We start from the raw sequence: 23,645 nt of genomic DNA, 5'->3' as shown, positions 1-23,645 counted from the left end.
AAAGAGGAGGAAGAGGTGACTTAGGGAAGAGAGGATATTCTGGAGTAAGGAATGCCCAGGCTGGCACCACTGTGAGCCTCACAGAGAATTGTGGTGGAGCATCCTCCTCATTCACAACCACCAGCATTGGGGGTGACCGTAGGGAAACAGTGACCAAAACTCCTCGTGGCCTTTGCTATGTGTATCCCACAAAAATGTGCTTTCATCCCAGAATAACGGGGGAGAAAGTCTGTGGTTTCATCCCTGGCATCTACAAAAGGGATAAAACCCCCTTATCTCTCAAAGCCATAAATGGCTGCTTTTCTTAGGGGTTTGGGAACAGGGTGACCTGGCATGGGGTCATTCAAGCAGCCAGGGCAGCAGGAATTCCTCCTGAAAGGCGTCCTTGCCTCAATCTGCTTTTTGCCGTGTGAGTAACAGGGAACCTCAGCTCTCTGTTATTAATATGCCATCAGACCATATGTTCTCAGCCTCAGCCCATATGTATTTTTGAAAAGAACCACCTGTGAGTAATTCTGCCTCCTCAGAGGAGTGAGTAAAATTGTGAGTAAAAGTGAGTAAAAGTGCTTCGGTGTGTGTGTGCTGTGTAGGGAAGGAGGACTCCAGGTTTTTAGGGAATTTGTAGGAATTTTGCTGTTTTGGGCCCGCCCTCCTGTGGCTCGGGGGTTACCTGGTCCCTGTGCCATCAGCTGTGCCACCTCACCGCAGCACAAAGCAGCCCTGAGGAGAGGCTGTTGTTGTTTTCAGGGCATGGTTCTGCTGTCTCAGGTTATTTGAACAGCTGCCCCGCGCGGTGCAGGCGGAGCCGGGATCGCAGCGCTGCCGGTGACTCACCTCCGCTGCCAGGGACAAAGCACAGAGCCAGCGGGGATGCCAACGGTGAGAGGCTGCCCTGCCCCTGCTCGGGGAGCTGCCAGGGCTCAGTTACCCCAGACACAGCTGTGTGCCTGACCTGGCCACAGGCTCCTTTTTATTTGCCTCTGTTTTTAAGGATTTCAGATGGACCGAGGCCCTTTGCAGAGCTCTTAGAGCCTCTCACCCACTGCAGCCCTAAGGGATACCCCAAAGACAGTTGTGACTCTCCCATTTTCTGAGGGTTAAATCCCTGTCTGAGCTGCTGGGGATGGCTGCACTCCCAGCTGAGGCAGAAGGACAGAGCCACTGAGAGGGGCAGCTGCCCTTTGGAAAGAAACTTCACCTTTTTGGTTTCAGGAAAGCCAAGGCGCTATTGCAGCAGCAACCACGGGCCAGTGAAAGTCTGGAAGTAGCTATTGTTTGCAGATGCAGGGGAAAATGTTTGCTAAACACGTAATGAATCAGTGTTTTAAGGGATTGAAACCACATGCCTGTGTGGCTGATGTGTGGATTTCTTCATGGTAAAATGTTAATGAGAAACTCTTGGGCAAGCCAGTTCCAGTAAGCCATATAGCCCAAGCCTGTGTGATGCTGGGAATGCAGGACAGAGGAGCAGAATTTTTTAAAAAATGCTGTGAATACAACAGAGGAATTGTTTCCCATCCCTTTCATGCCCTTCCCGTGCTCTCCTCACTCCCCTGGCACACACGTGGCAAAGCCCAGGATAATTCCTGCCCCTTGCAGGAGGGAAGAGTGCACATGTGGAAAGCCGGCACCTTGGATCACTCCCCTCCGTCTGAGCAGGCTGGCTGCAACTCACAGAGGCTTTTTTCCCTTGCAGACGGAAAATATTCCTCAGTGGAGCCCCAGGATTTGAGTGACACAACAACAATATTCCCTCCAAGCGTGCGGGGCAGCCAGGTGAGAGAGGCTCTGCTGGCACCGCCGGGGATGCGCTGACGCCCGGCCGGAGGCTTCGAAGCACACCATGCTTTCCAAGTGGGATTGCACCTGGAGATTTGCACCTTCTCCAGCCTGGAAGGAGCAGCCAGAATGGCAGTGCCTTGCTGAGGCTGTGCTACAACAAGTGCCCAGGTATTTTCCACCACAGTTTGATTTTGAGGGGTTAAAATTGCCCAGGAGTTACACCCCAGATTTTATCAGGGCTTCAGATTTGGGTTTAGGAGGAAATCCAGGCTTTTGGGCAAGGTGTTGGATTTCGATGCTCACTGTGTCCAGTCAGTGGAGCCATTCAGAAACATCAGCTCCCCGTGGCTTGGCAGAGAGCAGATCTGCTCCCAGCACGCAGTCCCAGTTCAAAGGGACAGGGAGGTCACTGGTGCTGCAGGGACAGCAGCATCACCAGCAGGCACCGAGCTCCCAGCCACCCACCAAATGCCAGTTTGGGCAGGAATAATGCAAATTGCTGCTTCCCTGTGTCATCCAGGGCACTCAGCAAAATCATAGAATGGTTAAAGTTTGGAAAAGACCTCCAAGGTCATGAAGTCCAACCAAGTCCTTCAGCATATGTTTAACACCACATCTACTCAAGATTCAGTTAAGCACAATTGCTCTTTTTAGTGCCTCAATGTGGCTCAGGCACCAGATACAGTTGCTGTATGTGCCATCCCTTTTAGCCTGCTTTCCTCTCTATCATTTGGGCAGCTTGCTCAACCCCACTCTGCTCCAGCTGCAAAGCTTCACTCCTGCTTTTTAGAGAAATTAGGAAGTTGTACGTTGTGCAAACAAAGTGTGCCATGTGTGGCCTGAGAGTTTCATTCATTCATTTGTTTAGGAGAAAGAAAGGGAAAAGCAAAAGGGCCCAGCGCAACTAAGAAAACAGTAATTGGGAAATAAAATTTGAGTGACGACCATTTCAGGCCCGCTGGGGTTATGCATCATGTGTCAGGGTCTGGAAGGGAAATGGGCTTATCAGATCCTTTGCCTTTTGTACAGATAAAGAAAATATTTCCTTACAGAAGAACACCATAAAATCTGGCACCAAAAGTCTGTCTTGGCTCGGTGGCAAGAGTACAGTGTGGGGGTTTGGTCCATAAATGTGGTGAAAATCCATATTCCCAAGCAGAGAAGCTGTGCAAGGCAAAGTTTCCAGAGCAGACCTGACCTTTGTTTATGAATCACTTAAATCATACATTTAATGTAATGCAGAAGGATTAACCCACTACAGATTTTTGAAAGTAAGCTTTAGAAAGATCACTCTCATACATTGTGGGGTTTTTTAGAGCAATGCCTCAATTTAATCTATGTGGAAGCTATTGTTTAAGCTGTTAAATTCCATAGGATTTCTCATGGGATTGAGGATGAGTGAGAGGTAGACAGACAGCTGATGACCAACACTGACTATTCCAGCTGCTGTTTTCTCTCCAAGGCCTCTCTTTAGTAGGGGCAATCTTAAATGTCACGCCTCAACCAAGGAACAGGGATACTTCCAGGTGCCCTTTCCTGGTGATCTCATGTCTGCACCAGGGACACCTTAATTACAAATGCTAGGAACAGCAAGGGGGGTGCATCCCACCACCCCTGCAGCCCCCCTGCAGCAGGGCCCTGCTCTGCTCCCTCCCCAGCCTGTTTACTGCAGCCTCCAGCACCAGCGGTCGGAGCAAAGGGAGGAGCGGGGTTTTGGCTTTAGGGCTCAGCACCAAAAATAAAACTCTGCTGCAAGCCAGGCAGAGCTGGGAACCTTGAGAGAGGCTCCCGCCCAAGCAGCCAGACGGGCTTCCTCGGGTGGAAAATTAGAGATGGGCACTGAGCAGGCGTGGGCGGAGGGCGCTGCTGGAGGACTCACAGAAACCAAGGCTGCCCTGACACAGACACAGCCGGGCTCCAGTAACCAGTGCCCCACTCTGGGGCAAGCACCACAGGGCTGGGGGGCTGGCCAAGCCCAGGGGGGAGCCCTGGAGGCAGCAGGGAGAGCCATGTGGGTGCTTATGGAGCTGGGTGCTGCTGGGCAGGCCCTGGCACAGGTGCCCAGAGCAGCTGCGCCTGCCCCTGGATCCCTGGCAGTGCCCAAGGCCAGGCTGGATGGGGCTTGGAGCACCCTGGGATAGTGGAAGGTGTCCCTGCCATGGCAGGGAGTGGAAAAGGATGGGCTTTAAGGTCCCTCCAGCCCAAACTATTCTGGGATGATCTCCCACAGCCTCAGGCAGTGCAGTGTGCAGCCTACCTAGGGCCTACCTCTCTCCTTCAAATATACTACTGATATTCACCCATATTGTTTTGATTTTGGCATCTGGCCTCTGCCACCTCTGCTTGGAAATGGTGCCACAGGACCATTTTGTGTCAGCAGCTTACCAGGTGACACCAGATGTGTGTCTCTGCTCAGATGTGTCCCCAGGCCTCTGCCCCTCCATCTGTCTCCTCTGATGGACCAAGAAATAGACACAGCTTTTGTAAGCCCACAGTGTGACTCTCCAAATTCATATTTGCAGAAAGACATTAATGTTCACATGTGGTGTCAGAACAAGATAAGTGTCTGTGCAATTAAGAAACAGCTGTTGCTGGCAGCTTGCCCCAACCAGTCTGAACAAGGAGCAAGACAGGTAGCCTGGTTTTATCAGACTCTGGGATCCCTTTCCAACCAATCCTGTGTGTTCCCAGCAAGACAATATATCAGCCTGTAGGAATGGCCCCTTGGTTTGGGGCCAAAACACAAGATTAGGTTGTTCTGAGGCAGCGTGCGCTGTGGCGAGGACAGCGTGTTTCCCCAAACAACACCTGGCAGCAGGGATTCAAAACAATGCTGAAATCAGGCCAATCTAAAGATTTGCTGGAGCTGCTAGTGATGCAAAACGAGGACAGGTGTGGCCATATTTCCAAAATTGCCCACGGCCAGTGTTTCAGGAACTTGGCAGCACCTGGCTGGGACAGATTTTCTAAGGAGGTCAGCACCCAAGATGTGGAGCCAGCGTGAAAACCCATCCCAGAATATCTAGCAGAGAAATACATCCCTTGAGGGTGGCACAAATGTTTCCCCACTGCACCAGGAGCAAGGAGACCTCAGACTCTTCTGCAGCCCCTGGACACAGCCTGGCAGTGCTAGAGACCTCTCCTACTCCCAGCCAGAGGTGAGTGAGCAATCTCTTTGAGTTATCCTTGACTCAGTTTGTGGTTTGACAGCAATTCCTGTCATTTCTTGAAAAATACCTGTGCAACTCCTTTTCTTTTTGTCTCTTTACCTTTTCTCTTTTCTTTCACTCTTGATTTTTTCTGTAGTTGGCTTTAATTTCCAAAGGGTTATTTGTGTTGTGGTGTGGAGCATTCCCAGATGATGCTGGAAGGTGCACAGACACCTCTCTCTGTCCTGCTGTCCCTACCCAGGGCTCGGGCAGGGTGGCAGCTCCTCTGAGCCAGAGCAGGATGCCCTGAATGAAGAGATGCCTCCAAACCACCTCTGTCCAGCCTTGGGAGAGGTGGGAGTTGGATCCTAGCTCTTGCCATGGTTCAAATTGGACTCAACCAAACCCAGACGCCCATAAATTCTGGGAAAGTCTGGTTCTGAACTCTGTGGCTTGGACTCTTCTTTAATTACAGGTCACTGCTAAAGCTGGTTGGAAAATGTTAAATATGTTCTCTGCAAAAATGGTTGTGCCGTTAAAATTTTTTCACAGATTTTTGTTCCTTGATTCTTGTAACTTTTTATTGAGGGCTCACATACATTTGGCTGTCAGTTTTTCCACTGAGCTTCCGTTTTTCCAACAGAGGAACAGATTAAGTGACAGAAAATCAAAACCCTCCTCATGTGCATTTTTGTCCGAAAACTTGGAAAATTCCAACCAAAACAAAGAAGAACTTTAGCCAAGAGCCATTTTTGTCAACGGAGTGCTCTGTGAGAAGCCAAATTGAAACCAGCCCTGGGCACAAAGCTAAACTGGCTGCATCCACAAAGTGCTGTGGGAAGGAGTTATCCCAGCGCTTGCTGCTGCCTCATCCTGTGCCCAGGGTGTTGTCCTTGCTGAGAAACCCCAGCGTGCAGCTGGAGGGGCTGCAGGAGCCCCAGGAGGGATGGAACCCTGTGGCTGTGGCACCTGGGGACATGGCTCAGTGTCCTTTGGGGAACTGGATGGGCTTGGAGGCTTTTCCAAGCTCAGGGATCCCGTGATTCTGCTGTGTTCCCTGCCAGCTCCTCCCAGCCTGTGCCCTGGCTGCTATCTCCACTTCTTCCCTGTCTTTAGGGCTGGGGAAAGTGCAAGTGGTGCACGGGCAGGACAGTGATCCAAAGGGACAGGGATGGATGTTCCTGGGAAGTGAAGGGTGTGGAAGGAGAATTTCTGCAGTGCCTCAGTGGAAAAAAAAAATAAATTAAAAAAAGAATGCCAAGTGTCTTAAGCAATGGTGCTTCCTGCAGAGCCAAACAACAGTGAGGACAACCACCTTTGGGAATTGGTGATGCAGAAGAGCTCTTCTACCAGAGGAGGAAGCGAGGAAGTGGGAGGAAGCAAGTCAGCAAGACAGGCCAATGCTGCTGAGCAGCCTGGCCCATTGAAGTCTGCATTTTATTATTAGAATCATTATTATTTGTATTGTGGCAGCATCAAGTGGCCCCAACTGGAAGAGAGGCTCATTGTACACAGCACTAAACAAACATGGAATAACAGACACTCCCTTCCCCGTGGGATTTGCTGGCACAGAAGACACACAGAGGACCACAGCGGACAGGAAATTGTCATTTTATGGCATTTCTTGTGAGTGTAACAGCACCTCTGTGCTAAGGACACTCTCCCCCTACCCGTATTCCCATGGAGGGCCTGATCCAAAACCTAGTGGAGTCAGTGGAAGCGTGGACACAGCTCAAACCAACATTTATTTGTGCTCCCTTCCTGCCTGTCTGTCCCCACAGCTCCTTGATATGCAACAGTTCTGCTTTCCAGGCAGCCCTGGCTGGATACAGATGCAGCCTTGAGACAGGAGGGACATGTTCACACTCCTCCTGGAGCTGGCAAATCTAATTTTAGGTTTGTCAGCCTTGGTTAAATCCTTTTAAAGGCTGACCCAGGAGGGAAAAGCCAACTGTGCAGCTGTGCAGAGGCCACGCACAAGGACCACGAGTCTCTGATTTCCCTGGCCTTCAGCTTTATGAACTGGGGATTACTGCAGCAGCCTTGGAAGGGAAACTTGAGATACATCCAAGGTTGACAGATCTCCCTGGATTAAGGTCACTTTCTTTAAAAATCCATTTTTTCCACATATGTAAGTGGCTGGGACTCACTGTGTGCATCTCCAAGGAAAGTGGCACAGGGAAGCATATTCTGCAGGGACTCCAGTTCTGAAAGACAGTCCTTGTGCTGCCAGATGTGTGATAAAGAATAGCTCCAATTTACTCCATTTTTCATGCTTTTATTTTAGTCAGCTGACTGGGACCAGAAGTCCAGGTCTGGCAGATGATGAGCACTTTGAAATCCATTTGAAACAATGGGGGCTGCAGAGGGAGCAGCTCCACACCAGTGGGTGGTGCTTAAGGGAGGCATCATTCCCTGCTTCCAAAACCTTACAGTGGCTCACAGCAGCAGATTCCTTGCCTGCCCATAATCTGGCTGCTCTTGGACTCACACAGATGATTGGATATTCCCAATGCTCCTGCTGAGCCTGACAAAAGTCTCTGCACAACCCAGCTGAAAAATGTCTAATCTAGTGCTCCAACACGGCTCCCTGTGCAATGAGTGGGAGTTTTGCCATTTGCCATGGGCAGGATCAAGGCTCTTGTTGATGGAGGTGGGACAGAGCTACTCAGATCTGAAGGAGGAGAAATGAAATGTGCTGTGTGAACTCCAACCTGTGTCACTGCTGAGCGAGGAGCCATGTGTGGAACATGTCCAGGGGTCCATTGCCCACCGGTGTCCCCAGAGGGGTGACACGAGAGCAGGCAAACACAGCAGCTTGTGCCAGGTTTGTGGCAGCTCTGAGAACAGGAAACTCTCTAGACAATTGTTCAGAGAGGTGTAGGCAGGGCACCATTTGCAGGCAGAGACTGAAAAGCAAGAAATCTTTTCCAGCCCAAAGTGACCCCAACCCTTTTTGTTGTCTGCAAGGTATCTTACCTTGTCTCTGATCTCAACAATGCTTCTTTTTCAGAGAAAGGCTTCTTTTGGCACTTAAGCATCAAAATCAAGCACTCAGCAGCCAAGATCTCAAAAGTGGAAATGCTACTGAGAAGGAAGGATGCTCCCTGAGCCTGAACGTTCCCATGCCCCTGTGTTACGGTGTTTTTCTCTGCTCTGGCTCTGCAGAGTTTTCCTCCTGGGCTCCTGTCTCTTTCCATGCACCAACTTGCTCAGTGAACCATTATTCACCCTTTTGCTGTTCCTGGTTGTGCAATGTGAGCCCCTGTGCCTCACTCACTGCTCACTATTCAAATCCTGCTCCAAACACAGAATTATTCATTTCCTTGGGAGCGCTGTTCTGGCACTGATGACAGGCAGTAGCAAATTTTGTTCTTCACATTCCCCTGTGAGGTGTGGGGGGTGGCATTTGCTTGGGTTCTAGATGACATTTGAGGCAGAGAGAAATCATGTTGAAGGGTCCTCACCAGCTCTGGGTTTGGACACGATGTGTGAGCAGTCATGGTCCCTTGCAATGCTGCAGCTCCTCACAGCCCCACTGTCTTCAGGTCCCCCCAGGAACCTGGTGAATGCAGAATGCATTTTAGTGATGATCTGGGAATCTTTTATCCAAGTGACTTGCCTAATTCTGCTCAAAAAGTTTGTGGCAGAGGCAAGGATTTGACAGACACTTTTCCCAGGTTGGTTTTCAGCTGCCTTAACTGGTTCCCTTTCTGATTTCCTCCTTAATTCCCTACATGCTTCCCATCTCCTGCAGCAAATGGAGCAGGAGCTATCAGGTTATAGCTGCCATCACCTTGCAGCCTTTATTCACCCCTTAATAAGGTCTTGCCTGCATGCTGATAGAAAGTGAGGAGACAAGGACATGGCAATAAAATTGGTGATAAATGTTTTTGTGGGGCCACAATAAATTGACAGTCAGGTCATCAGGTCTGTGTCTTCTCTGGTTCCTTCCAGAATGGTTTCATTTGAATTAATCTAAACCAAAAGAGTAAATAAAACCTCAAGGCAAACCAGACTATGGCAGGCCTTTGACATGAAATTTTCAGCTCAAGTGATGAAAGTTTGGCAAAGATTTCAGCAAGTCTTGGCATCAGGGCAGAGCTGCAGCACCAACCCTGAGAGCCACATTTGACTGCTGGAGTGACCTCATAGCATTTTGCAACCAAAGAAAGTGAGATGAGACAGTGATATTAAAGGTATTAAATCATTAAAGATTGCAGGAGTGGTAATCTGTGGTTCAAAGGCTGGTGGAGATGCTGGAGATAGGGCTGAGCACTGCATCCATCAGCTGGGAGACTGCTGTGCCTGGGGCTCTTGGCCTCTACAGCACAAGATTCCCCAAGAGAAAGCTGGGCTGAGGCTCTGCAGCTCTCCTTTCATTTCTTATGATGGATTTCTGGGTGTGGAAGTAGTTTAGAACTAAAATGGAAACCCTCCCATGCAGCTTTTAAAAATAAACAGGCCTTAAAGGGAAAGCTCTGCTTGGGCAGAAGTGGGGCTGGCCTGACTCAGGGACTCGTGGTGTGATCACTGAGGTGAGGGGTAGGAAAGAAAAGTGGAACAAGTTCTGCCTTGAAAAAGGTAATGGGAGTCAGGGAAGAGGGTGTGTTTGACATGGGGGATGGAGCCATGGCAAGGGGACATTCCAGTGAAGAAGGAAACACTGCTCAAGAGATGCTGGTGATGTGCCTTGGCTGTGTGCTCCTGCATAAACCAGAGAAAAGCTGGGACACAAAACTGGGATGTGATCAGCAGACAAGGGTTCTCCAGCTTCAGGATTCATCAGTGTGGGTCCAAACCCATTACCAAGCCTAAAGCAATGGCTCTGTTTCCAGTGAAAAGTACTAATCATAGAAATCCTTGATCCTGCAGATCCAAAAAAATGGAATAACCCCTTCAAGGCTGCCCTCTGGATGGGAAAACACTGCTTGGTTCAGCTTTGCATCAGCACAGCTCTTCCCCCAGCACATCCTTTGGGACAGGTAGGAATAATATCCATCAGTTCCTTTTAATTGTTGGGCAATAGGGAAATTTTCACCACTGGATATATATATATTGCTCTTAAACTTTTCCTCTAAAAAGTCTCCTGTTTAGAGAACAGAGTAACAGCCATCCCTTAATATAATATATTTAAACATCATGATAAAAGTCCTCTCTGGGGAATTTGACAATACACTATTCCACCAACATTATAATGGATGGTTTTCTTCTTTTAAATGCCTTGCCATTAAAGTTTAATGAGCAATACTTACTTTCATTCTAAACTTATTTTTCTCCTTGACAGATTGGATACTTAGTTTGGATTTGTTAACATTGCTGGTCATAAAAATGTCTGCTTCAAATAAACTGATAGATACTGTCCTTAGAAAATTGGGCTTTGATGCTTTATTTGATTCCCATGGCAAAGTAAGTTCATATTTCTTTTTTGGAAAAAGTGAGGTACTCTACAGAGAAAGCTGACAACCTCATGCCCCTTTTTATTTTCCTGAAATTTCAGTTTATATCAATTTCAGTTTTTATCATTTTTTTCTATTTATATCAAATTTCAGTTTATACTATTTCTGTGTAGCTCAGAAAAGTTCTAACTCAGGACTGGACTTTTTAACAATGAGGGGGCATTTGTGGAATTTTCAATGGAGCTTTGACTTTCTCTCTTCTAATCCTTTAAGAATATGTACCAAGAATAACCAGAAATGAAATTGCAACAAAAGCTCATGTCTTTACATCAGGGTTATTTATGGCATCACACATCTTAACCAACAGTCTGGTTAATGTCCTTCACAGTGTTTCCAGTCCTCGTGGTTTTACTTTCAATCTCACAATATTACTATTTCTCCTTATTCTGCAGTTTCCTTCTAAAATTTATTCTTGTCATAGATTTGGAAAGGGAAGGCTCACCTTATGAATTCTCATGCTTCAAGACAAGTAGACATTTATTTTGAACCTTAAACCAAAAGAAGCTGCAAAGAAAGAGGGATGAGCCTGACATGATTTTTCTTACATTCAATTTGTCCTTCCTCTGACATATTCAGACTCTCTCGGAAGAGTCTCTGTGATCTTGACAAGCCTTGTGCTTCAGGAACAAACAGGGAGGAAAATCTCCTTGACCCCCTTAGTGCCTGATGGCTGAGAGTGTTGTTAAGAGTTACAGCAGAGAAACAAAGCCAGTGATTCAAAGGCTTGCAAGAAATATTCACGGGGGGGGGGGGGGGGGGGGGCAAAAATGCTGAGCAAGGACGTTCAGAATTTCTTTACCATCGTTTCCTTCCAACAGCTGCTGTCGTTACCCTCTGCTCCAGAGCTGAGCTGCAGCACCTAGCAAGGAGCCTTTTCCCAGCTCAGACAAGGGCAACGGGCAATTGGGATTTGAAGACACTGGCAAAGAAAGAAGCAGCCCACAAATAGCCGGTAGAAAGCCCTACAACAGCGCAGCAAACATTTCCTAATTTACTGCAATGCCAGAAGATGAGTCACCCCAGTGTTCCTGTTGCATAATCTTCCCCAAAGCTCAGGAGAGTGAAACCAGAGAAGCAAAGGTCTCGCTGGGCTTTCAGTGACATTTATGTTTAGACTGAACTTTCAGTTAGGAAAGTGTGAGTTTTTCTCTGATGACAAAGGAGGGGGAACCGATAGAGTAAGGTGTTCTTTCGGAAATGATAAACTCCTGAGTGTACAGATTGTCATCTCCCTAAGCCCCCAGCCAGGGCACGGGCTCCTCTGCCCTTCCTGACTCCCAGACAGGTCTCCCCACGACCTGCTCAGCCTGCCTGGTCCCTGGGGAGCACAGCTGGGCCCTGAGAGCTGTAAAACCCCTCCAGACAAAGCACGGCCATCCCTCAAGGCTGGCTTAGCTCACGGAAGGATCGCGGGGCTCCCCAGACCTTTCAGTGGCTGCAGGAGGGCTGGAAACTCCTGACACGTGTTTGCTGAGCCTCAGCATCGTGCCGGGGTAGATCCAACCCTTCCAAAGCAGCAGGATCCCTGGCACGCAGGGAGCCCCGGGCACACACAGCCGTGCTGCCTGTGCAGTCACAGGGAATCCCACCTGGCAGAAGGAGTCGGGGCAGGCAGCAAGGTCACTGCTGCACAGCCCCTGAGAGGTGTTACTTATGTACTGCTGTGTATTTTAGGGGCTAATCCACTTTTTATTCTTTAAAATCAAGTCAGGTGAATTAGGGAATGCTGCTCATCTTCAGAGGAATGTCAGGCTGAGGGCTGCATTCCTGCTGGGCTGTGTTATCCTGGGTTAGTGCCTGGTGCCAGGCATTTTTCTGTGCTGATTTGGTGAATGTTGTTTCAGAGGAGCCAGAGTGAGCAGCACAGGACTCCTCCACACCTCAGCAGCTTTCTGCTCTCTGTTCCACCAGAGTGAACCAGGTTAGTTCCTCCTTCTGGGCACCATTACTACAGGCAATGTAATTTCTTCCCCTCTCTGATGAGAGTAGAAGAATTTCCTTTATTCAGAGAGACAAAAAAAAAAAAAAAAAAAAAGAAAAAAAAGAAAAAAGCGCCGAGTATTCTGAGGGTAGTTTTGTTTTTCTCAGCATTTCTGTGGAATTTCCAGGGCTGTGTTTCATGTCCCCCTCCCTCCAGCTGATGACCTAAAGGAGCTGCCAATGGCCAAAACCATTTGTGGAATGCTTGTGTGGAAGAAATGCCCTTTTGGAAGGGATGGGAGCTCCTGAGCACAGCCTGGACTCTGCAGATGCTGGCCCTGGTTCAAGCAGAGCCATCTCCTCCCTGCAGCAGGGAGTTTCTCCTGCTGGCTCCTGCCCCGTGCTCTGCCCTCTCACCAGGTCTGGATGTGCCCTCTGCACCCAAGCATGGATCGAATGGATCAAACAATCCACGGGCCTGGCCTCGACGAGGAGAGAGGGAGATCCTCAGGTGCTCAACAACAGCTGCTGGAGAGAGGCACGGGTAATCCCGAAACTAAAGAGGCTTTAGGGTTTGAGAACAAAAGGACACAGCGAGGGCAAGCTCCGTGCCACGGGGAGCACTGGGAGCCTTGGGTTAAGCTCAGTGAAATGAAGGTTCCTCACGTTTTTCAGCAGAGACCACAAAGCCAAGAGGCAGCTGCCTGTGGCTGAGAGAGGCTGCCTGACTCACCAGCGTGCCACCATGGCATGGGAGAGTGCAGGGAAGCACAGCTCCATCCCTCCCAGCCAGGAGCAGGAGCCCTGCCAGAAAGGGGAACAAAAACTCATCAACTCAACCACAGCTGTGGTAGAGAAAGGAAGATGGGGTTTCACAGCCTCTCTGCTCGCACATGAGGGCTGCACAGCACAGGGAGGGAGGGTAACCCCACACTGCTCCCAGCCTGGAGCTGGGACACAGCCTCACACCATTCCCCAGTGGAGCTGAAGGCTTGTGGTTTTGGGTAAGGATGGGATGGAGCAGGCAAAGGCATCGAGGCGTGGCTGCCTCCTACATCCCTAAAGCCATTACATTAAATGGAGTCATCCGTGAGCAGAAAACACAAACTGGCTGAATTGTGGAGGTACAGGTTCAGCTGACAGCCTGAACAGAGAGAGCAAGGGCCTGTGGTGGTGCAGATGATGCTGAGATCCCTCTGACTGCTCTGTCAGCAGCACGATACACCAAAAAGGAAATCATGAGTATACATGGATTTAGAATCTACCTGAGAGGCCATAATTCCTACCATAAATGATTCCTGTCATGTCTGTGCACTGAAGGTTCCATCTAAGGAGAGCAGCTCTCCAAAAGCAGGATTGTGCACAGCTCCCTCAGAGGTACAGAGTGGTTTGGAAATGATGGGGGTACCGACCCAAAAGGGAACTTTCTCAATCCTAGATATTCTGCATGAAAATACTTGTGGAATTTTGGGAGGGGAGGAGGGAAATGTCTTCAGAGTTGCTGAAGGACTGATCATTTTCAGTGCTAAGCTTGAAGCAGGTGTTTGTGGCCAAGTTGTTAAACGGTTTCTGATGGATGGTGGCACCACCTTAACTGCAGCAACAATGGCAGGGGCTGCTGAGGCTCTGTGCTCAGAGCAGCTGGGGCTGCAGAAATGGGAAACAGCCTCTTGTTTGTTCCTCATTCTGAAGCAGGGAGGGCATATGTGCCTCCCGTGGCACAGCCCCTTCCTCTTGTATCCTCTAATCTGTGATCTTCAATATCCTGTTTTAACTGGAAGTTAAGGCTTTAGCTTCATAAGGCTGCCTACAAACTGGGAGGATGAAACTGAAGCAGGGCATGGGTGCACGTCAACTTCAAAGTCCTGCAAAACAAACACGTGTTCAAGTATTCACTCAAATCCATTCTGTATCAAGAAAAAAAGTATAAAGATGATTCAGTGTTTTGATCAGCAAAGGCAGATTTAAGCATACACTTAATTAATTCAGAAATTTTGTGCCCAAGGGCTGCTCCAAAAGTGTAACAAGATGTTCCTTTTTACAGAAGATCTTTTAGAGAATTCTCTTTGCAGAGTCTCATGTTATTCTATCTTAATTCATTACAGGCTAGACTTTGCCACTTCCATTAATGTAAAACCATCCCTTCATGTCGAACTGAAAATAGCTAAAAGCAAAATCCTAATTTAACCCTTAAAACAAGCAGAGTGCTGAAGGCACTGTTACAGCGAGGAGGCTGTGCCTGTGCTCTGTTTGATCTGTGCTAACTGGGGCTGTTCAGGCCTGGGACATGCCTTGTTCACTGGAAATCAAATTGCACCCTGTCATAACAGTCTATTAACAGCCCTGAATTTCTGCAGAGCTTCACCTCTTTGCTAGAAGATAACATTTCTCTTTCCTCCCAAGGATAAAATAGCTTCCTTTCTTGCAGCCCTGCATATAATGGTGCTATTGCTTGACAGGGATGTCAACTTCCCTTGACTATTAAGGAGAGGGGAAATGTCTTTGTTACACATTTCTGTTCTCCTTTCATCCTCTTCAGAGAGGCCCCCAGCTCAATCTAAACAAAATAAAACCAGGGTATCAGTTAAAAACAAAACCATTTTGAAAACTCTTTGATCTCCCTGGCTTCCTGTTAAATATACAATCGACTGTTTCTCCACATCCTTGACCACTACAGATCTGATTTTCTCTGCAGTTTATATTGACTTTGGCACCACACAAAATTAACATATCATTGGCTATAAAATCTCTTAAAGGCAAAGAAATCCAACCCCTCCTCAGCTTCACCTTTGCCTCTCTGTGTTCTCTGCTTTTCAATCCTGCCACCCACCCTTCTGTTTGTGTACAGGGAGCCTGGGGTTGGAGCCTGTCTGTTGTCAGACTCCTGTTTGTGACTCCTGTCTGTCCATCAGCCCTGTCCCCAGGCCAGCACAGACTGGTAGCTCTGGAAAACACCAGCATCTCTTTTGCTCTCAATCTGCACATCTTTTTGCCCCTCAGAAGTTCCTCCTGCCCTGCTCCACCAGCACTGTACCAGGGACTCTGTTGGCTTTGGTGTCTTTTTCCACTCCTGCCCTCGCCTTGCTCCGTCCTGTGGATGGGGAAGAGCTCTGGGTACCCTCCCCACGTCCCACCACCCTCCCTGCAAGGCTGGACCTGGCTGCCCCATCCTTCCCTTCCTCCTCACCCCTTCTCTTCCTGTGCTGCTGGGTTAACACTCACACTCCATGATTTTGGAGAGCTTTTCTTAATGGTTCTGTGATCCTGTGCAGCTCAGCTGCATCTCAGCCCTGCCCTTCTCCCTTTGCAGAATTTCAGCTTTTCCACTCTATTCATAAGGAATTTCTTCTCTCTCAAAGGGCTTTATGCCTTCATCCTCACCCCATTGTCATTTGAACAATCCACTGCTTTTTTTTCTTTTTTTTCTCCCTTTGGGAGGGTGACAATGGGTGGATGGGAATGGGACAGTTTGCTGTCAGTTTTCTGCTCCTTGAATGTATCTCAACTGTCCAATGTTCATCAATTTTGGTGCATTAATGACTCGGACAACATTTACTAATGATTTAGGCTGAGGAGGGAGTTCTATCTGATAGAGATGAATAGATTGTAAGGTATTTAGGTCTCACTGTACTTGTGCAAAGCACTGCACATAATCTCTGCAGTTCCACAAGTAGCAACAGGAAGTTTAATCCTCTGTACTGGCAAACTGGCGACTTGTTCTCTTCCAGCATTAATGACACTGAAGAAATACAAAACGTTGCAGCTTTCAGGACTAACTGCTCCATTAAGTGTAGCATTCTGAGCAAGAGAAATGTTTGCACACAATGGAAAGTCACATAATGCTGCTCCATGCACAGATCAGATAAATTGTTCTGTAGCTTCAGTGACAGCAGAGACAAAAGGCTCTGTCTCCCTCATTGTAGCAGCAACATCTGGGTGGCTGCCTCCACATTTCTGCCCTGACTTGAGGCCTCTCCACATCCCAAAAGCAGGGAGGGAACATTGCTTCTCATTCCTCAGGTAGCCCCAAAACGGGCCAGGCCCAAAAGGGCTGGGAGGGTAGGATGGATCTGATGGGATGGAGATCTGGAGGCTTCAGACCCAGGAGATCCTCAGGTCACAGCTCAGGAGTCTTTGAGGAAAACACAATTCTCAGAACTGGCAGAAGACCTACAAACAAGCTGACTCATTTCAGACATGCCTCAATCTCCACCTCAGCAAGCCTGGTTAAGTTCTTAGGAAACAACGCAGAAAGCAATGCAAACCCCAAACCAGAAACCAGAGTTGCAGACAACCATCTTTGCAAATTTAGTTTCTAACCTGGCTTCCTTTCTTTCAGGAATGGAGCAGCTCTTTGGGAAGCTCTGTGAACCCCTTGGTTTGTCATGGCTGCTCCTGGGCCGTGATGGCACAGGAGTGAGGGAATCACTTCTGAGGCAGTTCCCTAAAGAAAGGTCAGCCACGAGGTCACTCCCTGTGGACCAGACTCAGGTATGGACCTGTCCATTAACCTTTATCTAGCAGCACATTCCACATCCTATAAGTGGGCAGCCTAGTGAAATTTCTGCCTAAAGTGATCATTATTAATATTTTCTGTATTGTTATAAAAATATCCTTACTTTCAGGAATTTGCCTACAAAGTTCTGGGCTTATACCACAAAATTATGCAATATTTCAAGGGATACTGAAATATATACATATTTTGAAATATGAGGGTGTGTGAAAAAGCAAGGAATTGATGGACATTTAATAATTGACATACAGCATTCTGGTTTTTTCAACCCAAGGACCTTCCAACTCTCCACCAGACAGGGAAGCTGTGGCTGCCCCACCCCTGGAAGTGTCCAAGGCTGGGTTGGAAAGGGCTTGGAGCAACCTGGGATAGTGGAATGGGATGAGCTTTAAGGTCCCATTCTGGGATTCTTTACAAACCCTGATTTCCTGCCTGTGATGGGTTTTGTATCAGGCCCCCTAGAATAAAGAAGCCAGATCTCTTTCCCCAGCTCCCTCATTGCACTGGAGGCACAAATTACATTTTACTTTCTGCAAGCTGGGGAGTTGCAACCAGCTCTGGTGCCTTTGGGGTAGGCGGGGAAAGAAGTGTGGCTGATTCTAAATAAAAGTTACTGTCAGATCAACCTTGATAGCAGATAATGGCAGTGATCACATGGGAATAAAGACTCAGGCTCTGGTTTAATCATCACTCCCTATCAGCTGCACTGATGCAGTTCTGCATGACTAAGTCAAATAAATGTTAGGTAACTGAAATTATCTCCTTGCTTTGTACTCCCCCCTCCAGTACCCACAGTTTGTTTCGGGGACTTTGAAATAGGGAAATCTGTAAAGGACATCTGTGAGTGCTGATAACAAACAGGACAGGGTTTTTGTGAAGAGGTAGCTGAAGTTAAGCTATGAAAGAGACTTCCAGAGGCAAGAAATAGTCCTAAGGTCATAAAAATCACGTGTGCCTTTGAAAATGTCTATCAAGGCTGTACCCAGCTGCCTAAATTGGCTTCCATTCACTTCACAGGGTCTCTCTAAGTGCTGGAGCACGTGATCTTCAATTCTACTCCCAAAAACTTGGGAGGGGAAAGACCACCAATATTGAAAAAATTACTCTGACACATTACAGAAAGCCCTGTAACTAGTGGTGTGACATTTTCATTTTAAAAGATCCCCAAAATCTCATATTGAAGCCAATAGGAAGTCTTGTGCAGGCACTCCTGAAGTTTGGCTTGAAATCTTGATCCAGATCCAAGTTATGCTGGTTAGTTTATCCTAAAAGAAAGGATAAATGTATAGGATCCCAATGTGTTCCAATAAAGCAGCATCCTTAATTTGTTCAGTATCTCAGGTAAATTAAAAATTAATAATTAATTGGACTTTCTCCACAGCTCTGGTTTCTTTTGCAATGCCCGTACCCCTCAGGAGCTGACTGCAAGCTCACACAGGTGATGTTCCTTAAATCCTTAACTCCCAGAAGGACAGAATTGCATCAGAACCTCCACTTTCAGCTCACCTCAGCTCACCTCATCTCATCTCTTACCTGGGCCAGGACAAGGTAGGAAACATGACCCCTTTGACACCCAGCAAAAGCTGAAGGAAGGAAACGACATTATTATTATTTTAATTTATTTGCTAAATTTCAGACCCATTTGAACAGGTTTCACTCAGGAGTTTTCAGTGTTTGAGTTGGTAATTCTGCCTTTAGCCCCCGTAGCAAGGACTACTCTGTGTATTTAAACTGAATTTGATTTAAGTTTAGTTTTAATTTAGGGCAGCCTGCCCAGATTTCTTTCCCCTCTGCTGACAAACTTGGCAATGCTTTTACAGGGCCCAGAGAGCGTTTCAATCTCTCTTGCAAAGAGCCTTCACACAAAGCACTTTATTTCCCCCAGAACAAATAAACAAGGAGTAAACATCCCTCCTCTTACACACACAGAACATTTCCTTGCCATTCTCTTCCCATTTGTGCCATTTCTACTGCCCAAGTGGGACTTGAGCTTTATGAAAATGTTATGAAAAGGCAAAGCTGCATTTTTGCAATAGTAAGGACTCAAAAGAAAAAAATAAACCCAAGGTTTTTTGTATGTTTGCATGCACAGCTTGTGGACCGTCTCCAGTTCAGCTGTGTTTGAGGATCCCAACAGTGAAGGGACTGTGCTCTGTTCAAAATGCAGTGAAACCCCTGGAAGGGGAGGGCAGGCAGATTGGGGTGGTTTGATTTCCCCCTTTTTTATCTTGAAGAATGCACTTTCTTGGGTTACACATTAAACTGTCAGGAGGCAAAATCAACACTTGGGATTCTGCAGGGAGCTGGAAACATTGCTCCACACAGCATGGCCATGCAGAGCTTCTCCCACAGATCTTCAAGTTGTTTCCCTTATCTAACCAAGCTATGTATAAATATTAACATATTATTCATGGGCAAATAATTCCATGCCACTCCTTGCTGCTGCCTTAGAGTATTCTTGGTTGAAATGAAAATGACAGTCCCTTTGTGAGGCCTTCAATGCATTTTAGGTTAAAAGAATTGAAGAAAAAAAGAGAGAAAGGGTAACTTAATTAAGTAAACCTCAAAAATGAAGAAGTGGCCTTTAACTGTTGGTTTTAATGTAGGGGAGCCACCACCACATAAAAACTACTGACTAAACTCTATAGTAATAGCAATTAGTCAACTCCCACTTGACTTGGGTGAGGTAGGGCTGGGATCCAAAGGATTTGCTCCCTGCTGTGTGTATGGATGGATCTTGTGAGCAGCCTCAAGCTCAGCCCAGGTTCTGCACAAGTCTTGGCACAAACAAAGTCAGGCCCAGAGTTTGAACCTGATCAGGATCTCCCTGCAATGCTGGGAGGTCAGTTTGGCCAGGCTGTTTCTGTTTCCCAAAACTGTGGGACTGACCTCTTCATTACAGGTGAATTTTTTCATTAAAATGTTCCTTGAGAATTTCCCTTGTGCACAAGGAAAAGTGTGTTCCTCCAGAAGAGGATTCTTCTTGCAGAGGGCCAGGCATGCCAGCAGTTGTGGACAAGAAGCCACTGCAAGTGGAACATTGAAAACAGGAGCTTATTCATAAAAATAATGTATTTATATTTACTCCTTTAAAGCCTTTGCTCAGGAGCTTTTTTAAAGTTCAGCTGGATAGAAAATACCCATTTCAAAACCAAAGCAAAGACTTTAACAGATGTGGCGAAGAAAAAGGGTGCAGACACAGCAAGGAATTGAGAAAGGACAGACAGTCATATATGGACACGGGAAAGGAATCTCAAATAAATGTTTGTGGCTAGAGCTGGAGTTTTTGTGTTACCTGTAATGAGCCTCTGGTTTTGGGGCCTGGCCTATTCCTCTCTTTTTTCCTGACTGCAGCTTTTGGTGCTTTTTGTACTACAGCAGACAAGGGAATCTCACCAGCACCTGAGTCCCTCCAGCAACCAGGGGAGGGACGCATCTCACGAGGAGAACTGTCCCTAAAACTGAGAATTTGGATTCTATTTCTTAGCCATATTAAACCCCATGAAATTCCAGGTTGCCAGAGTGGGACAGGGCCATGTTTGTCACACTGAGAGCAGCCTGACAGCAGCTCCTTGTATGCAAAGTCTGGGCAGGGCTGACTTTGCAGGTGCTGCCTCCTCACACCCAGGTGCTGAAAATCCTCCACTGCATCCCTCAGGATATCAGCACATCCCACTGGGTGGCCACTCTAGTGACAGTTTTATCTCCAGCCTAATTAAAAGCATATTAATTTCAGGCTGTTAGCACATTTGGAAAGATTAGATCAGGCCTTATCCCAGTGATTGTGGCTCAGGAGAGGGCTCAGCCTCAGGAGGCTTTTGTGTCCCTGTGTGTCCCTTTCTGTGCTCTGACAGCCATGCAGGAAAGAAGCTGGAGGGTCCTCATCAAGATCTTTTATTTTCTCTTACGAAATTCCAAAACCAAACAAGGAACTGTCCTCCAGACTATCACCGTCTGTCTCCCTTCACACATTGGACACTTGCAAACTGTGCCAGGACTCCCCATGTAAGAGCCTATTAAGATTTCAAAGCCAAGCCTCTGGAAAGAGGAGAGAAAAGCAGAGCTGGGATTCCCTATGAAGATGTTTGTGAGGAGGAGGCCCTGCCTGGAGGGGTGTGCCATAAGGGTTTGTGAGGAGAGCTGTGTGGCTCTGCCCAGCAGGATGTGCTGAGTTAGTGAAGCAGAGCTGGGATTCCCTCTGCACCCTCTGAAGGTGTTTGTGAGGGGGCCTGAGGGGCCCTGCCCAGCAGGATGTGCTGTGTTAGTGATTGTCAGATTTCAAAGCCAAGCCAAGAAAAAAGGAGGGTAAAGCAGAGCTAGGATTCCCTCTGAAGGTGTTTGTGAGGAGGGCTGAGGCCCTGCAGCATGTCCTTTGAGGGGTTTGTGAGGAGGGCTGAGGCCCTGCCCAGGAGGATGTGCCATGCCAGTGAAGCAGAGCTGGGATTCTCTCTGGAGGTGTTTGTGAGGGGGCTGAGGCCCTGCAGCCTGTCCCATCAGGGTTTGTGAGGGGGCTGAGGCCCTACAACCTGTCCCATCAGGGTTTGTGAGGGGGCTGAGGCCCTGCAGCCTGTCCCATCAGGGTTTGTGAGGGGGCTGAGGCCCTACAACCTGTCCCATCAGGGTTTGTGAGGGGGCTGAGGCCCTGCAGCCTGTCCCATCAGGGTTTGTGAGGGGGCTGAGGCCCTACAACCTGTCCCATCAGGGTTTGTGAGGGGGCTGAGGCCCTGCCCAGGAGGATGTGCCATGCCAGTGAAGCAGAGCTGGGATTCTCTCTGGAGGTGTTTGTGAGGGGGCTGAGGCCCTGCAGCCTGTCCCATCAGGGTTTGTGAGGGGGCTGAGGCCCTGCAGCCTGTCCCATCAGGGTTTGTGAGGGGGCTGAGGCCCTGCAGGAGTTCCCATCAGGGTTTGTGAGGGGGCTGAGGCCCTGCAGCCTGTCCCATCAGGGTTTGTGAGGGGGCTGAGGCCCTGCAGGAGTTCCCATCAGGGTTTGTGAGGGGGCCGAGCCCTGCCCAGCAGCACGTGCCATGGCAGTGAAGCAGAGCTGGGATTCTCTCTGGAGGTGTTTGTGAGGGGGCCGAGCCCTGCCCAGCAGCACGTGCCATGGCAGTGAAGCAGAGCTGGGATTCTCTCTGGAGGTGTTTGTGAGGGGGCCGAGCCCTGCCCAGCAGCACGTGCCACGGCAGTGAAGCAGAGCTCGGCCGCTTCCCGTGCAGCTGCGAGTGCCCCGAGCAGCCCTGACCCCAGGGGAGCAGCCAGGGCCCCCCAGCTCACCACAAACACCCCCCGAGGCCCAGGCTGCCTCACATCTCACTGAGACACAGAGGGGAAAACTCACATTTCCTACGAGATCACTCACCTGCTCCAGCCTCAACACTGCCCTTTCTCTCTCTGCCGAGACCTGTACAGTTCATAAAGGAAATCACGAGGGAATTGTTGTTTGCAGTGGATAATTTCAGTTCTTCTTCAAAGCAGCTCTGTCCTGTGCCCCACATGGGCCATGGGAAGGCTACTCAGAGGTGTAAATCAGAAGCAGAGAGGTTTAGGAGTGCAGGAATGGCCTGTCCATGGCTCTCCAGGGAGGTCAGCTCCAGTTCAGGAGCGCCTACACAAATAATTGCCAGGAACTGGGAGAGTGTTTCAGAAGGATCACTCTGGACGTGCTGCTGCCTTGTATTTTTTCCTTAGGCAAGAGGTGCTGCCGTGGTAACAGAAAGGATTCTGGCTTAACTAGAAGTGGTTGTGTGCTTTTTGCACCACTGAGCCTCTTGGAACATGCAGGTGAATTGGCTTGTGTGTATGAAGCAATAGGAATTTCCAACAAAACAACTTTTTATTGTGTGTGCGTGTTTTCTCATCTGCAGAGAAGAATAGCTGTGGTACCCTGCAAGGATTTGACTGAGCTGTGTATTTCACAGAGCTGACATTACTGCTGAAGACATTAACTTAGAAAGGCCTCGCTTTTTTCATGACTCACGCCAGAAACTATTTTCCTGTAGGTTTGTTCTGAGTGATTAAGATAGGTTTGCTTGCATATAAATGCTGTTCTACACATATAGATATATATATACCTTCATCAGGGAAAGCTCCCACACTTTCCCTTGTTTATGCACATTATACATGACTTAGGTTCCAAGTTAAATGTCACAGCTCTTATTTACAAGGTAAGCAATGAAGATAACCCAATGTAAAACTACTCATTTTCAGTGCTGCTCATCTCACCCTTCATGGAGAACACTGGACAAGAGGAGTTGAGGCCACCAGCCTGTCTGCTGTGAGCTTCCCAGCTTGTCCACCTGGGAATTGTAAAATTCCATGTACAGGTAGGAAATTACATTTAGTATTTCAGTCAGTGAGGTAGAAATGGGGGCAGCACCTCAGAAGCTGCTTCTCAACCACTCCCTGATTTTCAGCCCAGCCACATGGCACGTTGGGAGCTGTTGGAGCAGGCAGCAGGCTCCCTCAGAGCCCGAGCCCAGGCAGGGAACAGTGTGCTCTGGCCACGCTGCCTCCATCCTGCCTGCCCCAGCTCGCCCTGAACACCTTCCTGTCTGCCCCAAAAATCCCTTCTTGCTACTCAAAGGATGTAAAGGGAACGTGGAGCAAAGCACACAACAATTCTTCAGTCTCTGAAGTCGTTAAAAATATTTTGGATAAAGGTACATATATGCACAGCTGAGCTCCAGTGAACACCTTCTTGTTTCTCATGCTAATTTTATATTGTTCCTAAAGCAGAGCCTGATTTTTCTCTTTGTGAAAGGAGAATTTTAATCCTGGTCCTATTCATTAATCATATCAAAACCCAAGGTATGCAGACATTATTTT

The sequence above is a fragment of the Melozone crissalis genome, unplaced genomic scaffold, assembly GCF_028551555.1.
Source record: "Melozone crissalis strain CALT ecotype California unplaced genomic scaffold, PUWL_Pcris_2 ptg000014l_1, whole genome shotgun sequence".
Lineage (NCBI taxonomy): Eukaryota > Metazoa > Chordata > Aves > Passeriformes > Passerellidae > Melozone > Melozone crissalis.
The sequence above is the reverse complement of the archived record's forward strand: the minus strand, read 5'-3'. Positions refer to the sequence as shown.